Source organism: Canis lupus, unplaced genomic scaffold (genome assembly GCF_011100685.1).
Source record: "Canis lupus familiaris isolate Mischka breed German Shepherd unplaced genomic scaffold, alternate assembly UU_Cfam_GSD_1.0 chrUn_S60H219, whole genome shotgun sequence".
Classification (NCBI taxonomy): domain Eukaryota; kingdom Metazoa; phylum Chordata; class Mammalia; order Carnivora; family Canidae; genus Canis; species Canis lupus.
In genome coordinates this window covers 2745-25680 of record NW_023331550.1, presented here as the reverse complement: position 1 = coordinate 25680, position 22936 = coordinate 2745, and the positions used below count along the sequence as shown (strand labels likewise).

At 44.3% G+C, this 22936-nt stretch overlaps 1 pseudogene; it reads left to right on the top strand.

Moving 5' to 3' along the window:
- Nucleotides 1-3410: 3410 nt before the first annotated feature.
- Nucleotides 3411-22436, top strand: LOC119879314 (annotated as a pseudogene).
- Nucleotides 22437-22936: the final 500 nt, after the last annotated feature.

Here is a 22936-nt window from a genome sequence, read left to right as displayed (position 1 = left end):
AGCCATAAGTACGCTGTGCGGGACCCGACAGGGATTTATACACATGTTGGTCCTCAAAAGCGACAAACCAGTGCTCTACAAAATAAAATGTGTTGGAAACCTCTGAGTAAGGTGAACATACTGTTGGGCTTTTTTTTTTTTTTTCTTTTTTTTGGTATACTGGTGATGACTAAATCTGAATTCTTTTGAATGTCCATCATGTCTTGAATGCTGCTGGCTTCTTCGGTGGCAGGTCTCCTGAGAGGCAGGGAGCTAAGCAGATGATGTCCCTGAGGAAATCATCTTCGTGAAGATTGGATTTTGTAAAATGCAGGTCTGTGTGATTCATGTGATCCCGAGGAGGAAGAACTGGTCTTTAAAGCAGGGTTTCCCAGAGTGCATTCCAGATCATCTGGGGGTGCTTGTCACGGGCACGGTCTCGGGTCTCGCCACAGACCCGCAGGATCCGAGTTCTGGGTGGCCCAGGGAGTCTGTCTTCCACCAGCATCCCAGGTGGCTCCGTGCACTGAAGTTGGGACCACAGATCTGAGGAGTGTCCCAGAGGGCCAGGAAGAGGCAAAGGAGGGAAGGAAAGTGCAGTTGCTCTGGCAGCACCACTCTGGGCCCAGCAAACACGCACCCACGCCCAAGAATTTGGAGAGTTCCTTGAAGAATCAAGTGATTGAATATTTGACCTCTTAGCAAAATCTGTGTAGGAGATCTTCCAATTTGGTGAATACTTAATAAATAGACAATTATTTGGCTTCCTGATAGCATTTTAAAACTTCACATTGACCTTGGTATAGTGAGTTGTTCTCCTTAAATCCTACGATTTATCCAAAAATATAGCTTGTTGGGATCCCTGGGTGGCGCAGAGGTTTGGCGCCTGCCTTTGGCCCAGGGCGCGATCCTGGAGACCCGGGATCAAATCCCACATCGGGCTCCTGGTGCATGGAGCCTGCTTCTCCCTCTGCCTGTGTCTCTGCCTCTCTCTCTCTCTCTCTCTCTGTGTGTGACTATCATGAATAAATAAATTAAAAAAAACAAAAAACAAACAAAAAAAACCACAAAAATACAGCTTGTTAAAATGCACGGCATTTTAAACTACAGTCTGAAAGGGCACGGCCCTGGTGAGGTAGGTTATTCCTATGGGCAACAGGAATTACCTGTCAATATCAAGGCTCAGCTTGTTATATTTGCGCAGGCTGTGTTGAAACTTGGAATTCTGCCTAGGAAGAGATGCTGAAATACTTACTGTGTAAGCAATATGTACTTTTTGGCCAAATATTTTTAAAATAACTTAGTACGTTGTAGTCTGCAATTCTGCATGCCTTATGATGAATAAATGGGAGTGCTTTAAGTTGTTCTGATCTGAGATGTTTGAGCCAGCAGTTTTGGTCTGAATTTAGCGTTGCCTTTCAAGGAGTTATAACCAGAATAGCTATACTGTACTACTACTGCGATGCTTTTCTTTATTTTTAGAAGTAATAAAGCAAGCATAGATAATGATGCTTCAGATACATAAGTATCTTGTGTGTGCATGTATGTGGGTACACAGAGAGAGGTCTAGATTTCCCCCAACCTACCTCCTTGAGCTTCTCATCCCCCAAGCTCGGAGCACCCTTTTTCTCTAGACAAGGTATTGGTTGCATAGATAATATAATTTACTTTCAACAGTAATTTTGCACCTTTTCTCACTAGAGAGAATAGTGCATATGGGGGGCACCTGGGTGGCTCAGTTGGTTAGGCGTCCACCTTCAGCTCAGGTCATGATTCTGGAGTTCTAGGATTGACACCTGTATCAGGCTGTGCACTAAGCATGTACTCTGTTGTCGCACTGCTTCTGCTCCTAACCCCTACTTCCTTTATCTCTCTCTCAAATTGATGAATAAAATCTTAAGAAGAAACCAAAATGATGACATATTTCTAAGGTGAGACATTCCTGAAGTAACTCTTTAAGACAAAGAAACAATGAGAAAATGAAGAAGAAAAAGAAACAATGAGATGCTATGTCAATCATCTGCAGAGACTGGATGAAAGATATTCTAGAAAGAATTTCTAGTTCTTACAGTCATTATGGAAAGCAGTATGGAAGTTCCTCAAAAAATTTGAACTAGAACTACCATATGAGGGGCGCCTGGGTGGTTCCGTGGTTGAGCGTCTGCCTTTGGCTCAGGTGGTGATCCCGGGGCCTGGGATCAAGTCCCACATTGGGCTCCCCGCAGGGAGCCTGTTTCCACCTCTGCCTAGGTCTCTGTCTCTTCCTCTCTCTCTCTCTCTCTCTCTCTCTGTGTCTCTCTTATTTAAAAAAAATAAAAATAAAAAAAGAACTGCCATATGATCCAGTAATCCCACTTCTGGGTATCTATCCAAAGGAACTGAAATTAGATCTCCAAGAGATATCTGCACTCCCACCTCCACCTAGCACTATTCACAAGAGGCAAGATAAAGCAAACCTAAGTGGTGGTCAACAAGTGAAAGGTAACGAAAACAAGGTACACACATACAATGGAATATGATTCAGCATTAGTGAGGAAGGACATCCTACCATTTTGTGACAACATGGATGCAGCTTGAGGGCACTAGGTTAAGTGAGATAGGCCAGTCACAGAGAGACAGGTACCTCCTTCTCCCACTTACCCAAGGAATTTAAGAGTCAAACTCACAGAAGCAGAGACAATGGTGGTTACCAGGGGTTAAAGAGAGGGGAGAATGGAGAGGTGACGGTTTAAGGCTACAAACTTTCAGTGAAGCTACATAAGTGGTTCGAGAAGTCTATAATACAGCATAGTGTCTACAGCTAGCAATGTTGCAATATATACTTAAAATTTGCTAAGACAGTGGATCTTATCTTGTGTTCTTCCCACATACAACAAAATAGTGAGGTGAAGAGTATGGGAGAAAATTTTGAGAAGGGATGGTGGTTATGACCTCGATGGTGGTGGCAGTATCATGCATACTTACCCCAAAGAAACTGAATTGTTGGAACGGAACGGAAAGAAAAGGAGGGGAAGGGAAGAGAAGGGAAGGCCTGGCTTGGTTGGTGGATCCTGAACTACTGATGTTGGGGTGGTCAGTTCGAGCCTCATGTTGAGTAGAAATTAGTTCAAATAAATGAATTTAAAAAGAGAGAGAGAAAGATAAAACTTCAGAGTTTTAGAAAATTTAAAATACTAGACTGTGGATCACACTAGCTTCAGAGTCATTCCTTCAGGGACTTTCTTTTTCTTGAATGAGAAGCCAGTATGTTTCGGCAACCTCAGACTGGATCCCCAAATTCCTCTTTGGATCAGCACCTTACTTGTATGGGTGCACGACCATGTGAATTGTCAGAGCATCTGCACAGGGAGGGAGGGGCACAGTCACGTGGGATTAAAACAGACTGAAAGTCCCGGTTGGGAGCATGGGTCATGTGTTGGCTCACTTTCTCCCTGGACGACCTTCACCGGGTTAGAAGCCCTTGAAAGGATCTCTGCGATCTCGAGGAGCAGGGTGTGCGGGCATCCCTCCTCTCCGCCCGGGGCGCCCAGTGCGTGGACCCAGGAGGCCCGGGGCATCTCCGCACCACGCAGAATCCGGGCGCTCCACGCCCTCCTCCAGACCGACGTCCGCTCGTCGCCCCGCCCGCCGCCCGGAACGAGGCCGAGGCCGAGGCGGAGGCCGACGCCCGAGACCCTGCTGAGCCGTCTCCTGTCGCGGCCATGAACCAGCGCCAGGCAGCCGCCCGCCTGCGCGTCGTGCTGGGACACCTCGGCCAGACCTCCGCCAGGACCCGGCGTATCCTTTGGGCTGCGGGAGCTCGGGCTGCAGGAGGGGTGGCCTCCAGGGTCCCCTGGGTCGGCGGCCCGAGTGATGGTCCCGCCTGTTCCGGGCGAACGGGGAGGGGGGCAGGAGGCAGGAGGAAGGGGGCATCGGAGCCGGGAGGGGGCGGGCAGTGCGGGCCCGGGGCTGATGCGCGCCCAGCCCCCGGCGTCGCGCCGTCCCGGGCCCGGGGCCCCGCGCTGGGCGGAGAGCAGGCGGCGTGCGCGCAGCTCCCGGGCCTCTGGCCGCGGCCGCCCGGAGCCGGGAAAGGCGAAGCAGGGGGCACGCGCGCGGAGCTGCCGGGGCGGGGGGGCGGGGAGGGGGGGGGCCAGAGCGGGACCATCGGGCCGGGCCGGCCCCCGCGGGGGAGCCGCTGGCCGCGGCCCCGGCGCTCCCCTCCTGCCCGGGACTGCGTGCGCCGCCCGCCGCCGCCGCCCGCCGCGCCCAGGGGCCCGCGCTCTCCGCGGCCTCGGCCTTCACGAGGGCAGCTCGCAGGCGCCGTGGGCGCCACTGCTGTGGCATCCAGGACACGTCGCTGCAGGACAGGGACACCAAGTTGCCGGATAGAACAGGGTCTCCTGATCCCTCTGGGGGCCACTTCGGGGAGCCTGGGAAACGCTGCGCGCGATTTTCCCTTAAGCCGCGGGACTAGTCTCTGTCCTGCTGTGGGCAGGGTCCTGAAACCTTTCCTACAAATGAGACTGGCTGTTGTAGGATTGCTCTGAGTTCCAAGCCGCGATGCAGCGGTAAACGAAAGTCCAGCCGCCCTCCCACAAGGCTGATGAGGTGATCTCATCCGACGGGCCAGAAAGCAGAAACCCAGGCCAGGGGAGAGGCACACTCTTGACCGAAGCCATTTAACTAAAGCAGTGTGTTCCCGGGACGGGCACCGTCAACAGCAGCTGGAAACTTGCTAGAAAGGCAGATTCCAGGCTCATCTCTGACCCTGGACTCCAAACACCTGGGAGTGGGGCCCCAGCCATCTGTTTTCACTTGTTTCGGATACATGCCCAACAGTGACGAAGCACCAACATACTGGGACTAGGGATAACTGGGTCCAGTCTGGTACTGCTGTTAACATTTGATATCATGGGCCCCTGGGTGGCTCAGTCCACGAGGCATCTGATTCCTGTTTCTAGCTCAGCTCTGGAGTGGAGCCTGTTGATTTAATGGACTCTTTATTTAATTTTTTAACGAGCCTTACTCCTTCTCCTATTTTGGTCTGGACTGCCACTAACTTCAATACTTCTTTTGAAGAGTACATTGCTCCTCACTGTTAGACATGAACCTTACAATGTTTATTTGTTCAAGTAGTTTAGTGGAAGGAATAGTCACATAGAATAAACTAGGGAAATCTATGAAGGAAACAGTGATGGCTCAAGTGTGGGCTCAGCCATTCTCTGCTGGGTGACCTTGGACCAGTTACTGAGCCCAGGGGTCCAGGCCACCTTCTCTGGGCAGCTGGAATGCTGATAAAGGTCTTGGGGCTTCCAGCCCCTCCTCAGGACTTTGTGAATTGAAATGATGGAAGCAAGGGTGCATACCTGTCATCAGCTCTGTGTGACTTCCCGGATGAGGGCTAATCCAGGGCCAACTGTGGGTTCCAGAAAATGCTGACTCTGAAATTTAATTTTATTTGCCTTAATTCATATTGTAGGTAGCTTACCCCACTTCGGGAGCTGTGTCTCCAAACAGCTTCCATCCTCCACAATTCCAGTAAGTAGATCTAATGGTCATTAAAAACCATATGATATACATATATACAGCTTTTTCTAGTGGTAATTAAGATATAAAATACAGGGGATGCCTGGGTAGCTCAGCAGTTGAGCATCTGCCTTCAACTCAGGGCGTGATCCCTGTCCAGGGATCAGGTCCCACATCAGGCTCCCTGTGAGGAGCCTGCTTCTCCCTCTATCTCTCTGCCTCTCTCTCTGTGTCTCAAATAAACAAAAAAACAAACAATAAATAAAATATTTTTTAAAAAAAGATATAAAATACAACATATCATGTTTGTCCGGTGAATTTATTACACAGGGGGTGGGGCGCTTGGGTGCTCAGTGTGTTAAGCATCTGACTCTTGATTTCTGCTCAGGTCATGGTCTCAGGATAATGGAATGGAGCCCCATGGAGGGCTCTGTACACAGCAGGGAGTCTGCTTGCCCCTTTCCGTCTCTGCTCACCCTGCCCTGCCTGTCCTCCCTCCCTCCATCCCTAAAGAGAATAAATAAAATTAAAATATAATTCATGGGGCAGCTTGGGTGGCTCTGTGGTTTAGAGCCTTCCTTCAGCCCAGGGCCTGATCCTGGAGACCTGGGATCGAGTCCTGCGTCGGGCTCCCTGCATGGAGCCTGCTTCTCCCTCTGCCTGTCTGTCTGTCTGTCTCTCTCTCTCTCTCTCGTAAATAAATAAATAAATAAATAAATAAATAAATAATAAATAAATAAATAAATAAAATTTTAAAAAAATAATTCATTATAAAAATCCTCTGTTGCCTGGACTTGTTCTAATTAAACCTAGGGAAAATGTTGAAGACCTTGACTTAATTTTTATATGTATTTTAACATTTAGAAAGGCAAAAAATTTTAGAAGTGTATAATCTGATTAATTCTTTTTAAAGATTATTTATTTTTTTATTCATCAGAGAGACAGAGAGACAGAGAGGCAGAGACACAGGCAGAGGGAGAAGCAGGCTCCATGCAGGGAGCCTGATCCGGACTGAATCCCGGAACTCCAGGATCATGCCCTGGGTGGAAGCAGGTGCTAAGCACTGAGCCACCCAGGGATCCCCTACCCCGGTTATTTCACATTCAGGCATGTTACACCTCATTGAAGTTAGCCCTTAGTGTGTGGTCATACTGCTCTATTAGGTAGTATCTTTGGTTTATCTTAAATTATCTTTGTAGGAGAAGACATGATATCCATGGAATATTATCATAGAGCCACAATTCTGATGTAAATTAATGGATGGGATGCTCTGAGTTGTGCATAAACTGACTTGGATTTTTCAACTTTGATTTCTTCTGAGAATGTATGATTTTTTTTTGAGAATGTATGATTTAATATAAAACATAAAATCTGTTATATTAAAATAAAATTAAAATATAAAATCTACTGGATTTGATTCCCACCTAAAAACCATACTTATTCCTTACAAACAAATTACAAAATCAGAGAAATAAAAGGAATTTTAAAAAATCATTCATAATTCCATTACATAAGGCAATCACTTAAAAAAACATGTTTTTAAAAAAATTTCTCTTCATTAATTTCAAGTAGTGTCTTGGTTTTTGTGCAAATCTAAGTATATTTTACTATTATAAGCACTGTCCATGCTATTAAGTCCTTCATTTTTTTTTGTAAAGATTTATTTATTTTTTTATTTTTTATTTTTTTAATTTTTTTTATTATTTTTTTTTAATTATTATTTACGATAGTCACAGAGAGAGAGATGAGAGATAGGCAGAGACACAGGCAGAGGGAGAAGCAGGCTCCATGCACAGGGAGCCCGACGTGGGATTCGATCCCAGGTCTCCAGGATCGCGCCCTGAGCCAAAGACAGGCGCCACAACCGCTGCGCCACCCAGGGATCCCTTAAAGATTTATTTAATAAGAGAGAGAGAAGCATAAGGGGTAGTGAGTGAGAGAGGGACAGAGGGAGAGAATCTCAAGCAGATTCCCCACTGAGGCCATAGTAAGCCATGGGCTCAATCTCAGGACCCATGAGATCATGACCTGATGTGAATTACCAGTTTGCACTATACCGACTAAGCCACCCCAGGGCACATGCTCTTCACTTTTTAAAGCCCCGAGTCCTATCTATCCCATTGAGTGGACATAAGTAATTAATTATTCTTCTATTTTTTGGTGACAGTAGTTAATGTTTTGGATTTAGACCTTTTCTAAATACATGTTGAGTTAGGGGTTCCTGGCTTGCTCAGTCAGAAGAGCACATGACTCTTGATCTTGGGGTATGAGTTCGAACTCCATATGGGATATGGATATAGGGATTACTTTTAAAAAAAATGAACAACTTAAAAGAAACCATTAGACATTAAATAAAAGGTTCAGATATTTTTCTTAGAGTAAATAAAAAATAGAAATGCCGGATGGAAGAGTAGTTAGAAACATTTCTCAGGTTCTGATACATAGTGTTGGGTTGTGATTTTTCAGTTGGACTTATTTGAAAGTTTTCTTTCCTTAGGTATACTCAGGATAATGATGTCCTAAGCCTAGAACAGAGAAAAATTTTATGAAGAAAATGGGTTTCTTGTCATTAAAAGTTTGGTGTCTGACCCGGACATTCAACGCTTTAGGTACAGTAACCTTTCATTATTTTAAGAAATATGTTGTATGTTTGCAATGGGAACATGGTAGTAAGAGTAGTGTGTGCATGTTCAGATATTTTCAGGGACTGGTTACTTGGGAACTGGTTGGGAACATGAGCTCTGGAGCAAGAAGGGCTGGCTTTAATCTTAGCCCTTCTACTTAATCTTGTGTGCCCTGGGGCAATTTACATTCCATGCCTCTCCTTTCTCATCTGTAAAATGGGGATAATAGTACTGAGCCCTAGTGTTGTTGTGAGGACTGAATAAGGTAAAAGACACACAGAGTGCTTCCAACCGGGCCTGGCCCATGGAATGGAGGAGAGAAGTATTTGCCATTGTTACTCAGATGCAACCAAATCACAAATTTTCCCCCACTGTTTTCTTAGGCTAAGGAAGATGTGAGTTCTCACAGCGAATTCTGGCCTCACAGTGAGGAGGCAGGGGCTTGTGAGCTGGCCATTTCCTCACCCTATGCTCAGAGCTGCTCAGTCCTGGCCTGGAGGTCAACTTGGTGCAGAGAACCATCTCCTCAATCTTTGTGGATCTTTCCACAGAACTGGCCAGGCAGGTGCCTGGAGCCTGCAGTAATGACATCATCTGCCAATTTCATTCCTAGGGACCAGTTTGAAAGGATCTGCAGAGGGGAGGTGAAACCAAAACAAATGATAATAATGAGAGATGTGGTCCATTGCAAAATCAGAATATATTCCAAGTGAAAGGATGATTTCAAAGATCTCAAGACTTCCAAGAAGACAAGGAACTTCTTCAGATACTGCACTCTCCCTGAGGTTGGAGAACCTTCCTGTGTTTTCTTTGTTTTAGGTTAACAGCCCCACCGACATGCCTGCCCCAGGAATTGCTGCTTTTCCTTTCTCTGAGGCCCCTCTCTGGTGGTGTAGAGCAGTGGTTCTCAGTTGGAGGAGCACATCTGGTGGCGCCTGGAGCCCTGTAGGGTTGTCACAAGGTTTGGTCTGTAGAGCCTGGGCATGCCGCTAATGGAGCCCAGGGAGCCTATAATGCACAGAACAGCCCCTCCCCCCAATTAATGAATATCCGGCCCAATGTCAATACTGGCCAGGTGGAGATACCCTGCTCTGGCGCTTGGTAATTAACCTGGTGGAGAAGGGCGGGAATTCTGCAGTGGAGAGGGGGGAGCCTCTCTCACACTGAATATGGGCATATCAACAGGAGTCACATTGCAGATCCCACTCACTATACATCCATTTATTGTTGCTTTTGTTTCTGTGAATCTGGTAGTAGAGGTTTAAGTAGGTCTTTAGAGTTAAACTTGTCTAAAAAATTCTCATTCTTTAAGCATAAATCATGTTTATAAAGTTATCCACATAATATAGAACATGTAAAGTGAAGTCTCCCAACGTTTCAGCCCCACTCACTGCCAAGCTTTTAGGTGTATTCAACTAGAATTCTTTCATGGCCATGAAAATGCATACGTAACCCCCCACGTTTTGTGTATCACGGAACAAACTGGTTGTCACCGAGTCTTGTCCACTTATAATAGATCTCAGACATCTTTCCATATCACTTACATATTATCACTTATGTATCTATATCATACTTGCAAATTTCTGCATAAATATATGACAGTTTATGGATAATTTATTTAGAATGGTTTTAGATTGTTTATTGTTTTTTAAAGATTTTATTTTTTCATGAGACACAGAGACAGGCAGAGACATAGGCAGATTGAGAATAAGCTACCTGTGGGAAGCCTGATGTAAGACTTGATTCCAGGACCCCAGGACCATGACCTGAGTCAAAGACAGACACTCAACACTGAGCCACTCATGTGTCCCTTGACACATGGCACACTTTTTTTTAAGGGGCACTTTGCATATAGAACATTTTGGAAATTATAACCCCAAATGCTAGTAGATAATTTGACTTAATGGGAACCTGGCTGCTTTAGTTGGTAGAGCATGGGGGATCTTTTAGTTTTTAAGAGGTATGCACTTTTTTTTTTAAGATTTATGCATTTATTTTTGGCAATGAGAAGGGGACAAGGCACAGGTTGAGGTAGAGGGGAGAATCCTCAGGCAGACTCCCTGCTGAGTGCAGAGGACGACACAGTGCTGGATCCTTAGACCAAGATCATAACCTGAGCCCCAACCCAGAGGTGGACATTTAACCAAGTGAGATACTCAGGATATTCATGAGATATTCATGAGAGACGCAGGAGAGAGAGGCAGAGACAGAGGCAGAGGCAGGCTCTTCACATGGAGCCTGCGCAGGGACTTGATCTCTGGACTGGGATCATGCCCTGAGCCAAAGGCAAGATGCTCAATCGCTGAGCCACCCCGGTGTCCCAGTTGCATGTGGAGATTATTTAAAATTTAGAAAAAAAAATACTTAAATAAATAATTAAAAAAAGGAAGAAAATTTGTCCTCATGAGAAAAGACTGTACAGGCAGGCCACCTATCATGTCCAGCCCCTTGGGTTGGGGACAAAGGGGGACATGGCCCCTGAATCATCTATTCTTCCCAACCTCAAGTCTTGCAATAGAAATGGAACTTGTGAGCATCGATCAAGGAGGAAAAGCTTGAAGTTAGAGGTAACTTGTGTTAGATGAATCACGATGAGGCCTCCAGGGTTCCCACCTTTTGTGGTAACACGGGAACAAACTGGTTGTCACTGTGTTTTGTCCACTTATAATAGACCTCAGACATCTTCCCATATGACTTACATATTATCACGTGTATCTATATCTATATCATACTTGCAAACTTCTGCATAGCATCCCATTGTGTCAATGTACCACAGTTTTATGAACCATTTATTTCAAATGCTTTTAGTTTTATTTTTATTATTTTTTAAGATTTTATTTATTTATTCATGAGGAGACACAGAGAGAGAGAGACAGAGACATAGGCAGAGGGAGAAGCAGAATCCTCACACAGAGCCCGATGCCGGACTTGTTACCTGGACTGTGATCACACCCTGAGCCAAAGGCAGAGGCTCAACCCTGAGCCACCCAAGAGTCCCGGTTGTGTGTGGATATTACTTAAAATTTAAAAAGATCTTTAAACAAATGTTAAAAAAAAAGAACGAATATTTTCCTCATGAGAGAAGACTGTACAGGCAGGCCACCTATCATGTCCAGCCCCTTGGGTTGGGGACAAAGGGGGACAAGGGTCCCTGAATCATCTATTCTTCCCAACCTCAAGTCTGCAATGGAAATGGAACTTGTGAGCATCAATCAAGGAGGAAAAGCTTGAAGTTAGAGCAACTTGTGTTGCCTGAGGCCCTGGGTACCCGGAGGCCCTCCAGGGTTCCCACTGTTCTCAAGTGTGCACCATGCACCTACTGGTTCATGCAATGACTTTTAGGAGGTGGTACGATATAGTAGTTGGGTATTTATTTCAATATGTATTGGAAAAAGTAGCTGGTGCATCAAACCTATGACTTCAGGAATATTATTAATCAGGATAAGACATGAGTTAATTAGGAAAATTATTGACTAATATTGGGCAGTTAGCAACATATGCTAGAAATGGTAAAATGTCTCTTGAGTCACTGAAGTTTAGAAAATACTGGTAGGAGATGCTGGGCAGGCATGGCCCGATGGAGCATGTGAGTCTTGATCTCAGAGTCGTGGGCTCAAGCGATAGAGATTACTTAAAACCAGGAAACAGGAAGGAAAGTATATGAAGAAATATATTTGAGGAATATATTCTTCAAAGAAAATATCACAAGAAATATAAAAGATGACACCCTTTATAAAAAAAAACAAATATGAGCCCCGACTCCTAGGATTTGGGACCATTTCGAGTGTTTCATGCTCAAATTGCCAATATGGCTATACGGGAGATCAAGTAGTGAGAAAGCAGTAGAAGAGGCTTCATTTTTTGAAGTCAGACAGAACTGGAGATGGAATACCGTCCTTTTCGTTGAAATTGCTCTGCCACCTTGGGCACTTTATTATCTGCAGGATAATGATCATTTAAAGGATCTTTAATTCCTGGGGGCATTACTTTTCAGGGATTGTTGTGAGACTTAAGTGGCTGACACATAAAGCGCCTGGCAGGTGGTAGGCATGCAAAGCTGAGTGCTTTCCTCCCTAGTGGGTTAGATGTAGGAGGGAGCACACCCGCTGCCAGACCTTTGGCCAAATTCAGCCTCCCCACCCCGCCTCTGCTTCCTCATACTCTGTAACTGCACCTTGCTGTCAAGCACCAGTGCCCATGTCATTATTTAACATCCTTCCAACAGAATATAGATGCCATGGGAGGAGGGACCTGTTCATCTCACTCCCTGCTGCGTGTCCTTTTCTATCACTGTCTGGTTTGTAGCCCTCAGTGAAGAGCTGTGGAAAGGGAGGTGGCCTGCCTGACTGTGAAGTGTCCCCCTGTTGCTGTTCTCTTGTCCCCTGGGCTCTGCATGGCAGCTGCACGTTATTGGGGCCTCTCATGGTCCTTTCATTTATTATTCTCTTTAATGATTCTACTTATTTGAGAGAGAAAGTGAGTGAGATCAAGAGAGATCATGAGTGGCAGGGAGGGGCAGAGGGAGAGGGAGAAGCTGACACCTCTCTGAGCAGGGAGCTGGACATGGGGATCATGACCTGAACTGAAGGCAGATGCTTAACTGACTGAGCTGCAATGGTGTCCCCCTACCACCTTTTTAAAAAGTGACTTCTACACTCTAGGAGTAGCTTGCAGTCACGACCCCGAGATCAACAGGTTCATGTTCTAGTGATTGAGCCAGCCAGGTGCCCCTCGTGGTCCCTTCTTATGAAGAGTCTCCGTGAGGGGAAGAGGAAGGTGCCTTCTCCCTGGGCATCTATGGACAGTGTCAGGTGAAAGGAGGGTATTCCTGCCCTTCCCAGTCGAAAGCTGAGAGAAACTCTTCGCATTCTCATAGAAAATGGGGGTTTGGTTTCCAACTGGCTTAAAAAAGCCTGTTTAAGGGCAGCCCCCGGTGGCCCAGCAGTTTAGCGCTGCCTTTGGCCCAGGGTGTGATCCTGGAGACCTGGGATCGAGTCCCAAGTCGGGCTCTTGGCATGGAACCTGCTTCTCCCTCGACCTGTGTCTCTGCCTCGCTTTCTCTATATCTCTCATGAATAAATAAATAAAATCTTTAAAAAAAAAAAACCTGTTTAATTCAGAGTGTTACAGATTTCCAGTGCTGAGTTTTTCATTCTTTGTTTGCAACGTTGGGAAATACCAACTTTTTTTTTTTTCCTTTAAATAATTGTTTGATAGAGAGGGAGAGGCAGAAGGAGAAAACCTGAAGTAGACCCATTACTGTGCAAGGACCCCAAGGCAGACCTGTATCCTATGACCCTGAGAACATGACCTGAGCCTGAATCAGGAGGTTGGATGCTTAAGCAACAGACTCACCCAGGCACTTCTACCAAGTGTTTTGTATAACTATGTGCATTTTGACTCTTGTACAAATAAGTGTACATTGTACTACGTGGTTGTTTATTTGATTTCTCATGCAACTCTTTACTCTTAGATTCTGAAATATGTGGAGTGCTTCACTGGACCCATATTATGGCCATGCATGCAATGCTTATAAACAAACCTCAGATTCTGGTAAAGTGGTTTATTTGTTAAGTAGAAGCCAAAAAAAAAAAAAAATAGAGAAAGGTAAAGTAAGAAAAAGTTTCAAGGATTCAAAGGATCGCCTTTGTGTATAACTGTTGAATATTAAAAAACAAATGTGGGGACGCCTGGGTGGCCAGTGGTTGAGGGTCTGCCTTTGGCTCAGGTGGTGATCCTTGGGTCCTGGGATCTAGTCGTACATCAGGCTCCTCGCAGGGAGCCTGCTTCTCCCTCTGCCTGTGTCTGTGACTCTCATGAATAAATAATAAGATCTTTAAAAACATAAAATAAGGGCAGCCCAGGTGGTTCAGCGGTTGGCGCCACCTTCACCCCAGGGTGTGATCCTGGAGACCAGTGATCCAGTCCCATGTCAGGCTCCCTGCATAGAGCCTGCATCTCCCTCTGCCTGTGTCTCTGCCTCTCTCTCACTCTCTGTGTCTCTCATGAATAAATAAATAAAATAATTTTTAAAAAAATGTGTATATACTTTTAAGTCTTAAAACAGTATGTAAAAAAAACCGTATGTATCATAAGAATCGTGGAGTAGGGATTTCAGATGTCAACTATATGGTTATTTTTTCTTACTTTTAAAGATTTTATTAATTTTTTGTGAGAGAGAGGGAGAGACCCATAGAGGAAGAGAGAGAAGCAGATTCCCTGCTAAGCAGAACCCTTTTGCAGCTTGATTCCCAGGGCCCTGAGATCCTGAGCTGAGGAAAAGGCAAAATGCTTAACCCACTGAGCCACCCAAGAGCCCTTAAGAGGCCTTTTATTAACTTAGTTAGCTGATATTTTTTGCATCAAGCCACTTAAAAGGCTAACAGGGAACCTCAAATTTGGTTGCTCTCTTCAATTACTCAAACTTTTTTTTTACTTTTGAATTCTAGCTTCTATGCCCAAACCACAATTACAAAGGAATAAAACACAATAGAATTCATGACATGTGTATGAATTGCTAGTGAATGTTTGTGTGTCAGTAAGTCCTCGGCTCCCAGAAACCCAGAAAAAAAATAGAGATCGGGAGTTGTCCGTGGATTTGATATTCAAATTTGATGCTTACTCTCTTGGACTGATTCTCACTAATGTTGTTTCACATTCTTGGTTTTGTGGGAATAGTCATTGCTGTGTTTTGCAGGCAAAAGAGATGAAATCTGAGATGCAAGTGTGTATTAACAGCAGGTTCTGTTTCAGGCAAGAAGACATCCCGCCATCCCTTGCACCAGGATCTGCACTACTTCCCCTTCAGGCCCAGCAATAAAATTGTCTGTGCTGGACAGCCATGGAGCACATCGACAGGAACAATGGCTGTCTGTGTGTGTTCCCAGGCACACACAAAGGCTATCTGAAGCCACACAATTATCCCCAATGGGAGGTATGTCTGCGTAGAGGAGGCATCATTTTTTTGTTGTTGTTTTTTGTTTTTTGTTTTTTTTTTAGGTTAGCTTTTTTTTGTATTTTTTATAGGGTTCGATTTTTCAACCTATAGTATAATACCCAGTGCTCATCCTGTCAAGTGCCCCCCTCGATGCCTGTCACCCAGTCACCCCATCGCCCTGCCTGCCTCCCCTTCCACTACCCATTGTTCCTTTCCCAGAGTTAGGGGTCTCATGTTCTAGCTCAGAGGAAGAATCTGTTTTTTTGTTTGTTTTTGTCGTTGTTTTCTTTTAAGATTTTATTTATTATGTTGAGAGAGAGAGAAAGAGCACAAGCAATGGGAGAGGAGGGGAGGAGAGAGACAAAGGGGAAGGGAGAGGGACAAGCAGACTCTGCTGAGCACGAGTCAGATATGTGGCTTGAACTTCGCACCCTGAGATCATGACCTGGGTTGGCATCAAGACTTGGACGCCCAACTGACTGAGCCACCCAGGCACCCCTAGAGGAGAAATCTTAACCAGAATATTGTTTGTTTTGATTTCACATCACTCTCCCTAAAGAGCTTTAACAATCAGATGGCATTTCCTTCCTTACAAAACATCATTATAGGATTTACAATTAGGGTCAGGGAAGATTCAAGGATGTCAGGTAAAATAACCATTTTTCCATCAAGAAGTGTTGGAAAGCTGACCAGTGTGGGGCACTTTGGTAGGTACTATATAGGATATGAAATTATCAAGCCCAATTGCACAGGTAAAGATGTCAACACTTGCAACACCACATGCATGTGTAAAGTGCCAACTACTTCTTACCCACTGATTGATGGCTCTTGGCATAAAGAAGAGAGAGGAATCATCTCTTTACTGCTAGAGAGACCAATGAAGACTCTGGGGAAGCATGAGTAGTATTCCATTGCATGACTGTTACATGGTGTATGGAATTGAGCTAGTTGAGGATGGAAGAGTATAGAAGGCTTTTGAGCCCATGAATGGTGAGATCAAATTGATCCTTCAATAATGATAATCTAGAGGCTTAGAGCAGGATATACTGGAGGTAGGGCTCCAGAGGCAGAGAAACCAGAGAGGAGATGATAAGTGTTTTAGGTATCAGACAATATGGTCTTGAAATCCCATAATGATGGTCAGAAAGAGAAGAGCACGGGTTGTTAACGCAGGAAGAATGAATGTGGTCTGTAGGAAGTAAAGAATATGGCTTTCAGGACTTCTGTCTCAATTAGATTCTTGCACTGAGGATTAGTGCCAAGGAAAATACTGGGGTCTGGATTCTGATATAACTGAAACTGTGAGATTCACAAATTCAGTTGAGTTTTGGGGGAAAGTTTGGTGCAGGCAACAGAAGTGGGCTGTGGCTGACTTAAGCCAAACGAAGTGTTTTGGAGGGTGGCAGGCACCTGCTGAGTCCATGGAAAGGCTGGCTAGCTCTGATGAGCAGGAGAGTGGGGGTTATGTTCAGTGGGAACACTCGGGGTGGGGCACCTGGTGGGGTCAACTGAACTGTGATCATGACCAGTGCCTTCCATCTTCTGCTCAGATTCAAAGTGACCACAGTGGGCGGTTAGATTGACTTAGCTTAGGTCACGTATCAACCTGGCCAGGAGAGAAGTGCACTGGATGAAAACACAACTGAGTCCAGCAGGAAAGCAGTCCTTTCCCCAGAAGAATGTGGCACAGTCTCAGGAAGGGAAATGTGATGCCGTCCTTCCACCATAACTATTACTTAATGAAATAACTGACTTGGGAAATAGTTATAAAAAACAGAATGTTTTAATTTACTGTTTTTTCTTTCCTTACTCTGCATGTGACATCAGTGCTTTCTGAGCTGAGAAAAATTGAGATTTTCTCTCTGCTGGTTTGGGGAGAACAATTAGCTTCTTAGAGGTACTCCTGAGTTATAGAAGAATGGTTCAGGCCAAAGTTCTAGGTGAGGAGAATATCATCCTGGGAAAGAATGATTATACATTCAGGCTTGAAAGGTGATCTCCATGTTAACTGCAACATGCAACGTTGATCTAGATCCTCAATATAATACAGTTATGAAGGGTGAGAAGAAATTTCAGCATCTTCCTTTGCCTCCCTAAATCCATGATTTTAATATCACAATGTGACTTTCACAGCCACACATCTGAGAAGCTTTTGTATATTTGCAAGTACCTGTTAAGAATCTATTTATCTTTCTCTTGGAAGAACTTAGGAAATCACTTTTTAGTCATTGGGTTCCTCAAATACAGAGTTGGGTTCTCTTATGTGTTCTAGGGGGGCGTGAACTTAATGTTCTATGGGATCAGGACTATGATGAAAACAGCCCCCGCGTGCACCTCGTGATGGAGAAAGGAGACACCGTTTTCTTTCATCCTTTGCTCATCCACGGATCTGGCTGGAACAGAACTCAAGGATACCGCAAGGTATGCATTACATCACCGTGCTTTCCAAAGACGAATAGGTTAGAAGCAAAAATGTCAAGATATGTGAAACTTTATGAGATTTGTGATGTTTAACTAAACTGCTCTTGCTCTGGTTTATTTACCAGGAAATATATTTGATACCACATTCTTTTTTGCTAAGTTATCAGTAGGAGGCCATGTGACCTCCGGTTCCCAATCCTACTGATCGTGAATTAGGAACATTCATAGAGTTGCTTGGTAGCCCACAGCCTGTGCTTTTGGAGACAGAAAGAATGGATGATGTACTAAAATCTTAAAATGGGAAATGGATATAGGAACCATTTATGACGGCATTTATAATAGCTTTGTTATTGAATTGGCTGCCCAGAAATAAGATTTAGCAGCGAGCCATGGTTTTTGCCCCTTAGCTATGAATATATTAAAAACCTATTGATTTCATTGCTTGCATTAAAATTTGACAAAATTTCCCATATTCCCAGATTTCTCTCTTCTCAAAAATTCAGCAGCTCTGACAGTACTGTGGACTGACATTATTCCACATTACATGGCTCTTATTACGATATATAGGGGGTTTTTGGGGTTGAGTGAAGCGTGCCAGTTTGTCACACCAACACCCATTGTCTCCCTAGGTGCAGGGTTAGCTACCATGTTTCATCTTCCATTCATTCATATTTCCACCAGGTCAACAGGGCCAGGATGAGGGTGAGGCAAGAAAGCCCTCTCCTCCAGGGAAAATTTAGCAGGGGTCGGGGGATGGTGCCAAACACCTCAACAATCAAGTTAAATGATAGTTTAAGGCAGTATTTAGAAAATCAAAATCAATGCAAAAAATACCTTGATGAACACAATGCCAAATTTTAAATAAAGACTAGATCAGACTCCCCACCAACATGATCCTCAGAACTGTACAAGCAGGGGTACAGCCACAATGACATAAATAATATGAATGTTCATGAAATTCATGAATTTGGCCATTTATCATGTGTCCTTGGTGTCAAAATTCAACTTGATATAAAAAATGGAATTTTATGTATATGCTCTGTATCAAAACAGCAAGCTAAGACAAATAGTCCTTAAGTCTGTATGAGTTAGAGAATTATATTACTTCCTATATGATCAGGGTTATAAACTGAGTAGGATAACAACATACTGAAAGATCTCATGTCAAAACCTGAAAATATAGTATAAAGTGATTACTGTATGAAACTAAAAGGTAATGATAAGAAACCAAGTAATGTGATTGATAATATCCTAACTTTGTAATTTTTCAATAGTTTTGAACTACTTTATTTGGGAAAAGATGAAACCCCTACAAAAAGACTTAAAATGCATATATGGTAATGTACTTATCCCCTTGGATGTCACTTTTCTTGGTGTGGTTTGGGGGCTTCCATGGGAAATGGGGGTCCCTGTGTGGCTCAGCGGTTTGAGCGTCTGCCTTGGCTCAGGGGGGTGATCCCAGTCCGGGGATCCAGTCCTACATCGCGCTGCTTGCATGGAGTCTGCTTCTCCATTGCCTGTGTCTCTGCTCCCCTCTGTGTCTCTCGTGAACAAATTTAAAATATATATATATATAATAAAATTAAAAAAAAAAAGGAATGGAATTTGTGACTCACTGTCTACAAATCTCATGTTGTAAGCAAAGCAGACAGCCCTTCTGAGAGGTGAGGTCATCTCAAGAGAAGAGAAACTAACATGCGACTAGGAAAGTGAAGTTTAAGTTTATCTGCTGATAACCTTTTCAAGAATGGGAACAACCGGGCAGCCCCGGTGGCCCAGCGGTTTAGCGTGGCGAGCAGCCTGGGGTGTGGTCCTGGAGACCCAAGATCGAGTCCCATATTGGGCTTCCTGCAGGGAGCCTGCTTCTCCCTCTGCCTGTGTCTCTGCCTCTCTCTTCGCTCTCTCTGAATGAATAAATAAGTAAATCTTAAAAAAAAAAAAAAAAAAAAAAAAAAGAATGGGGAGAACCAAGTAACCTCCTTTCCCTAAGAAGGAAACAAGATGTGTACCTTATGTGAATGATCTTGGACTTCAAATGTCCTTTTGATTTGAAAGGGGTGGGTGTGTATATTATTTTCCTTTGCAAGGTATTTTTAATGTTGATTTCCCTGATCTTTAGACATTAAAATAACAAAGCACCACAAACTCAGCTGAGTAACTAACTTCTGTGACTAAGAAGAGGATGAAGAACCCTGGAACCCATTCCTGTTTAGGACTGGGGGATATGCACTAGCTAGATAAATCACATTGTTAAAAAGTTTAAAGTCCTCTTACTCTTGTCATTATGTTCTCAGCCCATTTTGAAAACAAGTATCCAGGGAGCTTAAAACCTCTTGGAATTTCTCAGTCAGCCTTTAGCTGTACCTAGGGGGAGAAAGACTCCAACCCCAAAGAGGCTAATCCAAGACACGATGGAACATTCTAGAAATCAAATGCTAGTGAAATAGCTGATGTTCTAAAGAAGACTTTTCTGTTTGGTTGTTGCTGTTAACAGATTTTTTTCTCCCCCAATATTAATCATTTCACCCTGCACAGGCAATTTCCTGCCATTTCGCCCAGTGCTGACTGCCACTACATCGATGTGAAGGCACCAGTCAAGAATCGTTTGAGAGGGAAGTTATGGAGTTAGTACACAGATTATACGGAATTCCGAAAGATACCAGCTTGCAGGTACGTTTGTATGAGATGAAAGATTATAAGACTATTTTCTTCAATGCATGACAATACTCATATCTATTTTTTTAACAGATATTCTTTATTTATTTGAGAAAGAAAGAGAGAGGGAGAGAGAGCATGAGCAGTGGGGAGAGAAAGAGGGAGAGGAGAAGTAGAACTTCCTGCTGAGCAGGGAGCCTGATGTTGGGATCAATCCAGCAACCTGAGATCATGAACTAGTGGAACATAGAGGCTTAACCCGCTGAGCCACCCGGCAACTCTGTTATCCCTGATTTAATTTGGAAGCATAATGTGCATTGTTTAGAGCACCGTGCAGAAGCCTTGCTGAGATCCACTGAGAATTTCAGCTAATACTTGCTTCCCCCACGATGGGCCACCTGAGCATCCCAGACTTCTTTATGTCTTTTGGCCGCCCTGTGCTGTGTAGGCTATCCGTTCCAGGACGGCAGGTAGGAAAGGAAACAGCAGATCGGAGGAGAGCAAATGAGCAACAAAAGCCACCTTCTGAATGCACATAGGAAAGTTAAAGGTTTGGGATATTACCCATAGGCCTCCCTTAATTTCTCTACAACAGAGTATTTACATATATGCAGATCCAATAACTGTTCCCAGAAGCAATTCTCAAGCAGGTTTCTGTGTGGGTCAGTTAGCATCTGGGGTTCCACGGAGCTGATGGCAGAAACCACTGATGCTTATCAAGAGGGGACATGAGACATTATTTCATATGCTTTGCTACTTAATACACAACACTTGTAAAGTAGTTGCGTGTAGCTAGTGGGCATTCAGTGCTGCCGATGATCCCCAGACAAATTACAGTCAAGCCAAAGAAATAAACATATTTGCCTGGTAGACAAAGACATTTTAGCCTCCGAACCAAGAGGCTGATCCTATGTTCCAATTTGCAGAAATCACCAATATATGTTTTCCTAGGGGGTGACAGGACCTCCACGTAGACTGAATGTAATGATAACTCGGCCCCTCTAGTACTGTGAAGAGTACCGCACACCAGCACTACGCTACTGGGCCACTGGGAATCACCTTCTGAAAGTCATTCCCAGCTGAAGAATCTTACTTCCCCCTTGGCCCCTTCTCCCTTTAGAACCTATGAATCTACCCCATATCAAAAGACTCTCATTTCTCATTTGCCGTTGGTGGGAAGTCTTGTCCTTCTCTCTTTGCCCAGTTTTTAAAACGCTTTTATGAAGGCATCCTATTTTGTGAAGTGGGGCTTCCGGGCAACACACTGATTCTTGCAGCAGAAAACAAAAGCATATATTGTGTTGGCAGTTTGTCAGGGTTGTAAATGAATGAACTGCCGCCAGTATTTATTTCAATTATTTGAGAGAGAGAGAGAGAGAGAGAGAGAGGAGAGAGAGAGAGAACGTGAGCAGGAGGTGGGGGTATGGGCAGAAGGAGAGGGAGGGAATCTCCAGCAGATTCCCCACTGAGCCAGGACCCCAACACAGAGTCCATCCCAGAACCCTGAGATGAGTTGGACTCTGACTGAGCAACCCAGGTGCCCCAAGAAAGTTTGTTGACTCAAAAGTCTCAGTTGTTTGATGAAGAACAAAGCAATAATACCAAATCACCCCAATACCAAATCATGACCTGATTTTCACTGAGGAGCAGATCACTCTAGATGAGGCAGCGAGTGGCTAAAGGAAAGCCAGACAAGGAGTACAGGTCTTCTTGACCAAACAGCATGCTAAGCCTGTTGAGGACACCTGTAGTCAACAGGAGCACCAATTGGCACAGGCTGACTGGCCTGACTGGCGTCTGGCTCTCTCAGTTTGTTCAACATGATTTCAGATGTTGACAAGTAAATTATTGGGAGTCTTAAAAAATGGTTTATTTACTGATAGGACCACTGTGAGAGTTTTTCCACTTAACTATTCGTAGATGCTAGAAATCTACTTTTTTCTTATGCTGAACACATTCCCAGTGTTCCGTGGACTCCTTGTGGTTGGCTTTATTTCCAGGATGTCTTTAGACTGGGAGGACAGCTGGTGAAAGGAAGAAGGACCAACCTTTGAAGTGGCCGTCTGCTGGAGCTCTTTGAGAGGAAACCAAAAGGAATCAAGATGCCTATGGAACCTGTTTTATTAATGAGCTGTCCTAATCTTTCTGTCACTTGTTATGAAGATCACAACGCACTTACAGGGAACTTTATGGGATCTGGTTAGCTCTGGGTGAGGGGCTGTTGCTTTAATGGATGAACAGGTGTAACAGTGGCATATTACTATTGTCAGGAATACTACTTTGCACCTAATAAAGGTCACTGATGTCTAATTTAAGTGTGTTCAGTTACTTTCATCCAGTTAGCTCTTTGCCCAAGCAAGAAGGAAAGCTTTGAAACTCAGGGTCTGCTGACTTTTTCGCATCCCTCTTCTGGAAATCCCACCACCCACTGATTTCATGGCATGAGAGACTTCTCAGATCTAGAACACTGTCCTCTACACACACGTTTAATGAAGGGCATTGTGGAGTGAGGACAAGGGTGGATGTTCATGCTCTGACACATGTCCTTGTGTCCTTGAGTCCTTGCATGACTCTTCCAACCCAGCCAGCTTGCTTAAAGAAAAGCCAGAATTTTTCCAAATCTTTCTCTGTTGCTGAAGAAGGAAGACAAAGGTGACTTCCTCTGCTAGTTAGGCAGCTGGAAACCTCAGCATTTATGAATGAAACCTAAACTCTCTCAAGGTACAGGGAAATTGTTAGTTTCGATTTCTAATGGGCAGGAACTGGGGAAATTTGTTTTTTTTTTTTTCATTTAAAGATTATTTATTTATGTTAG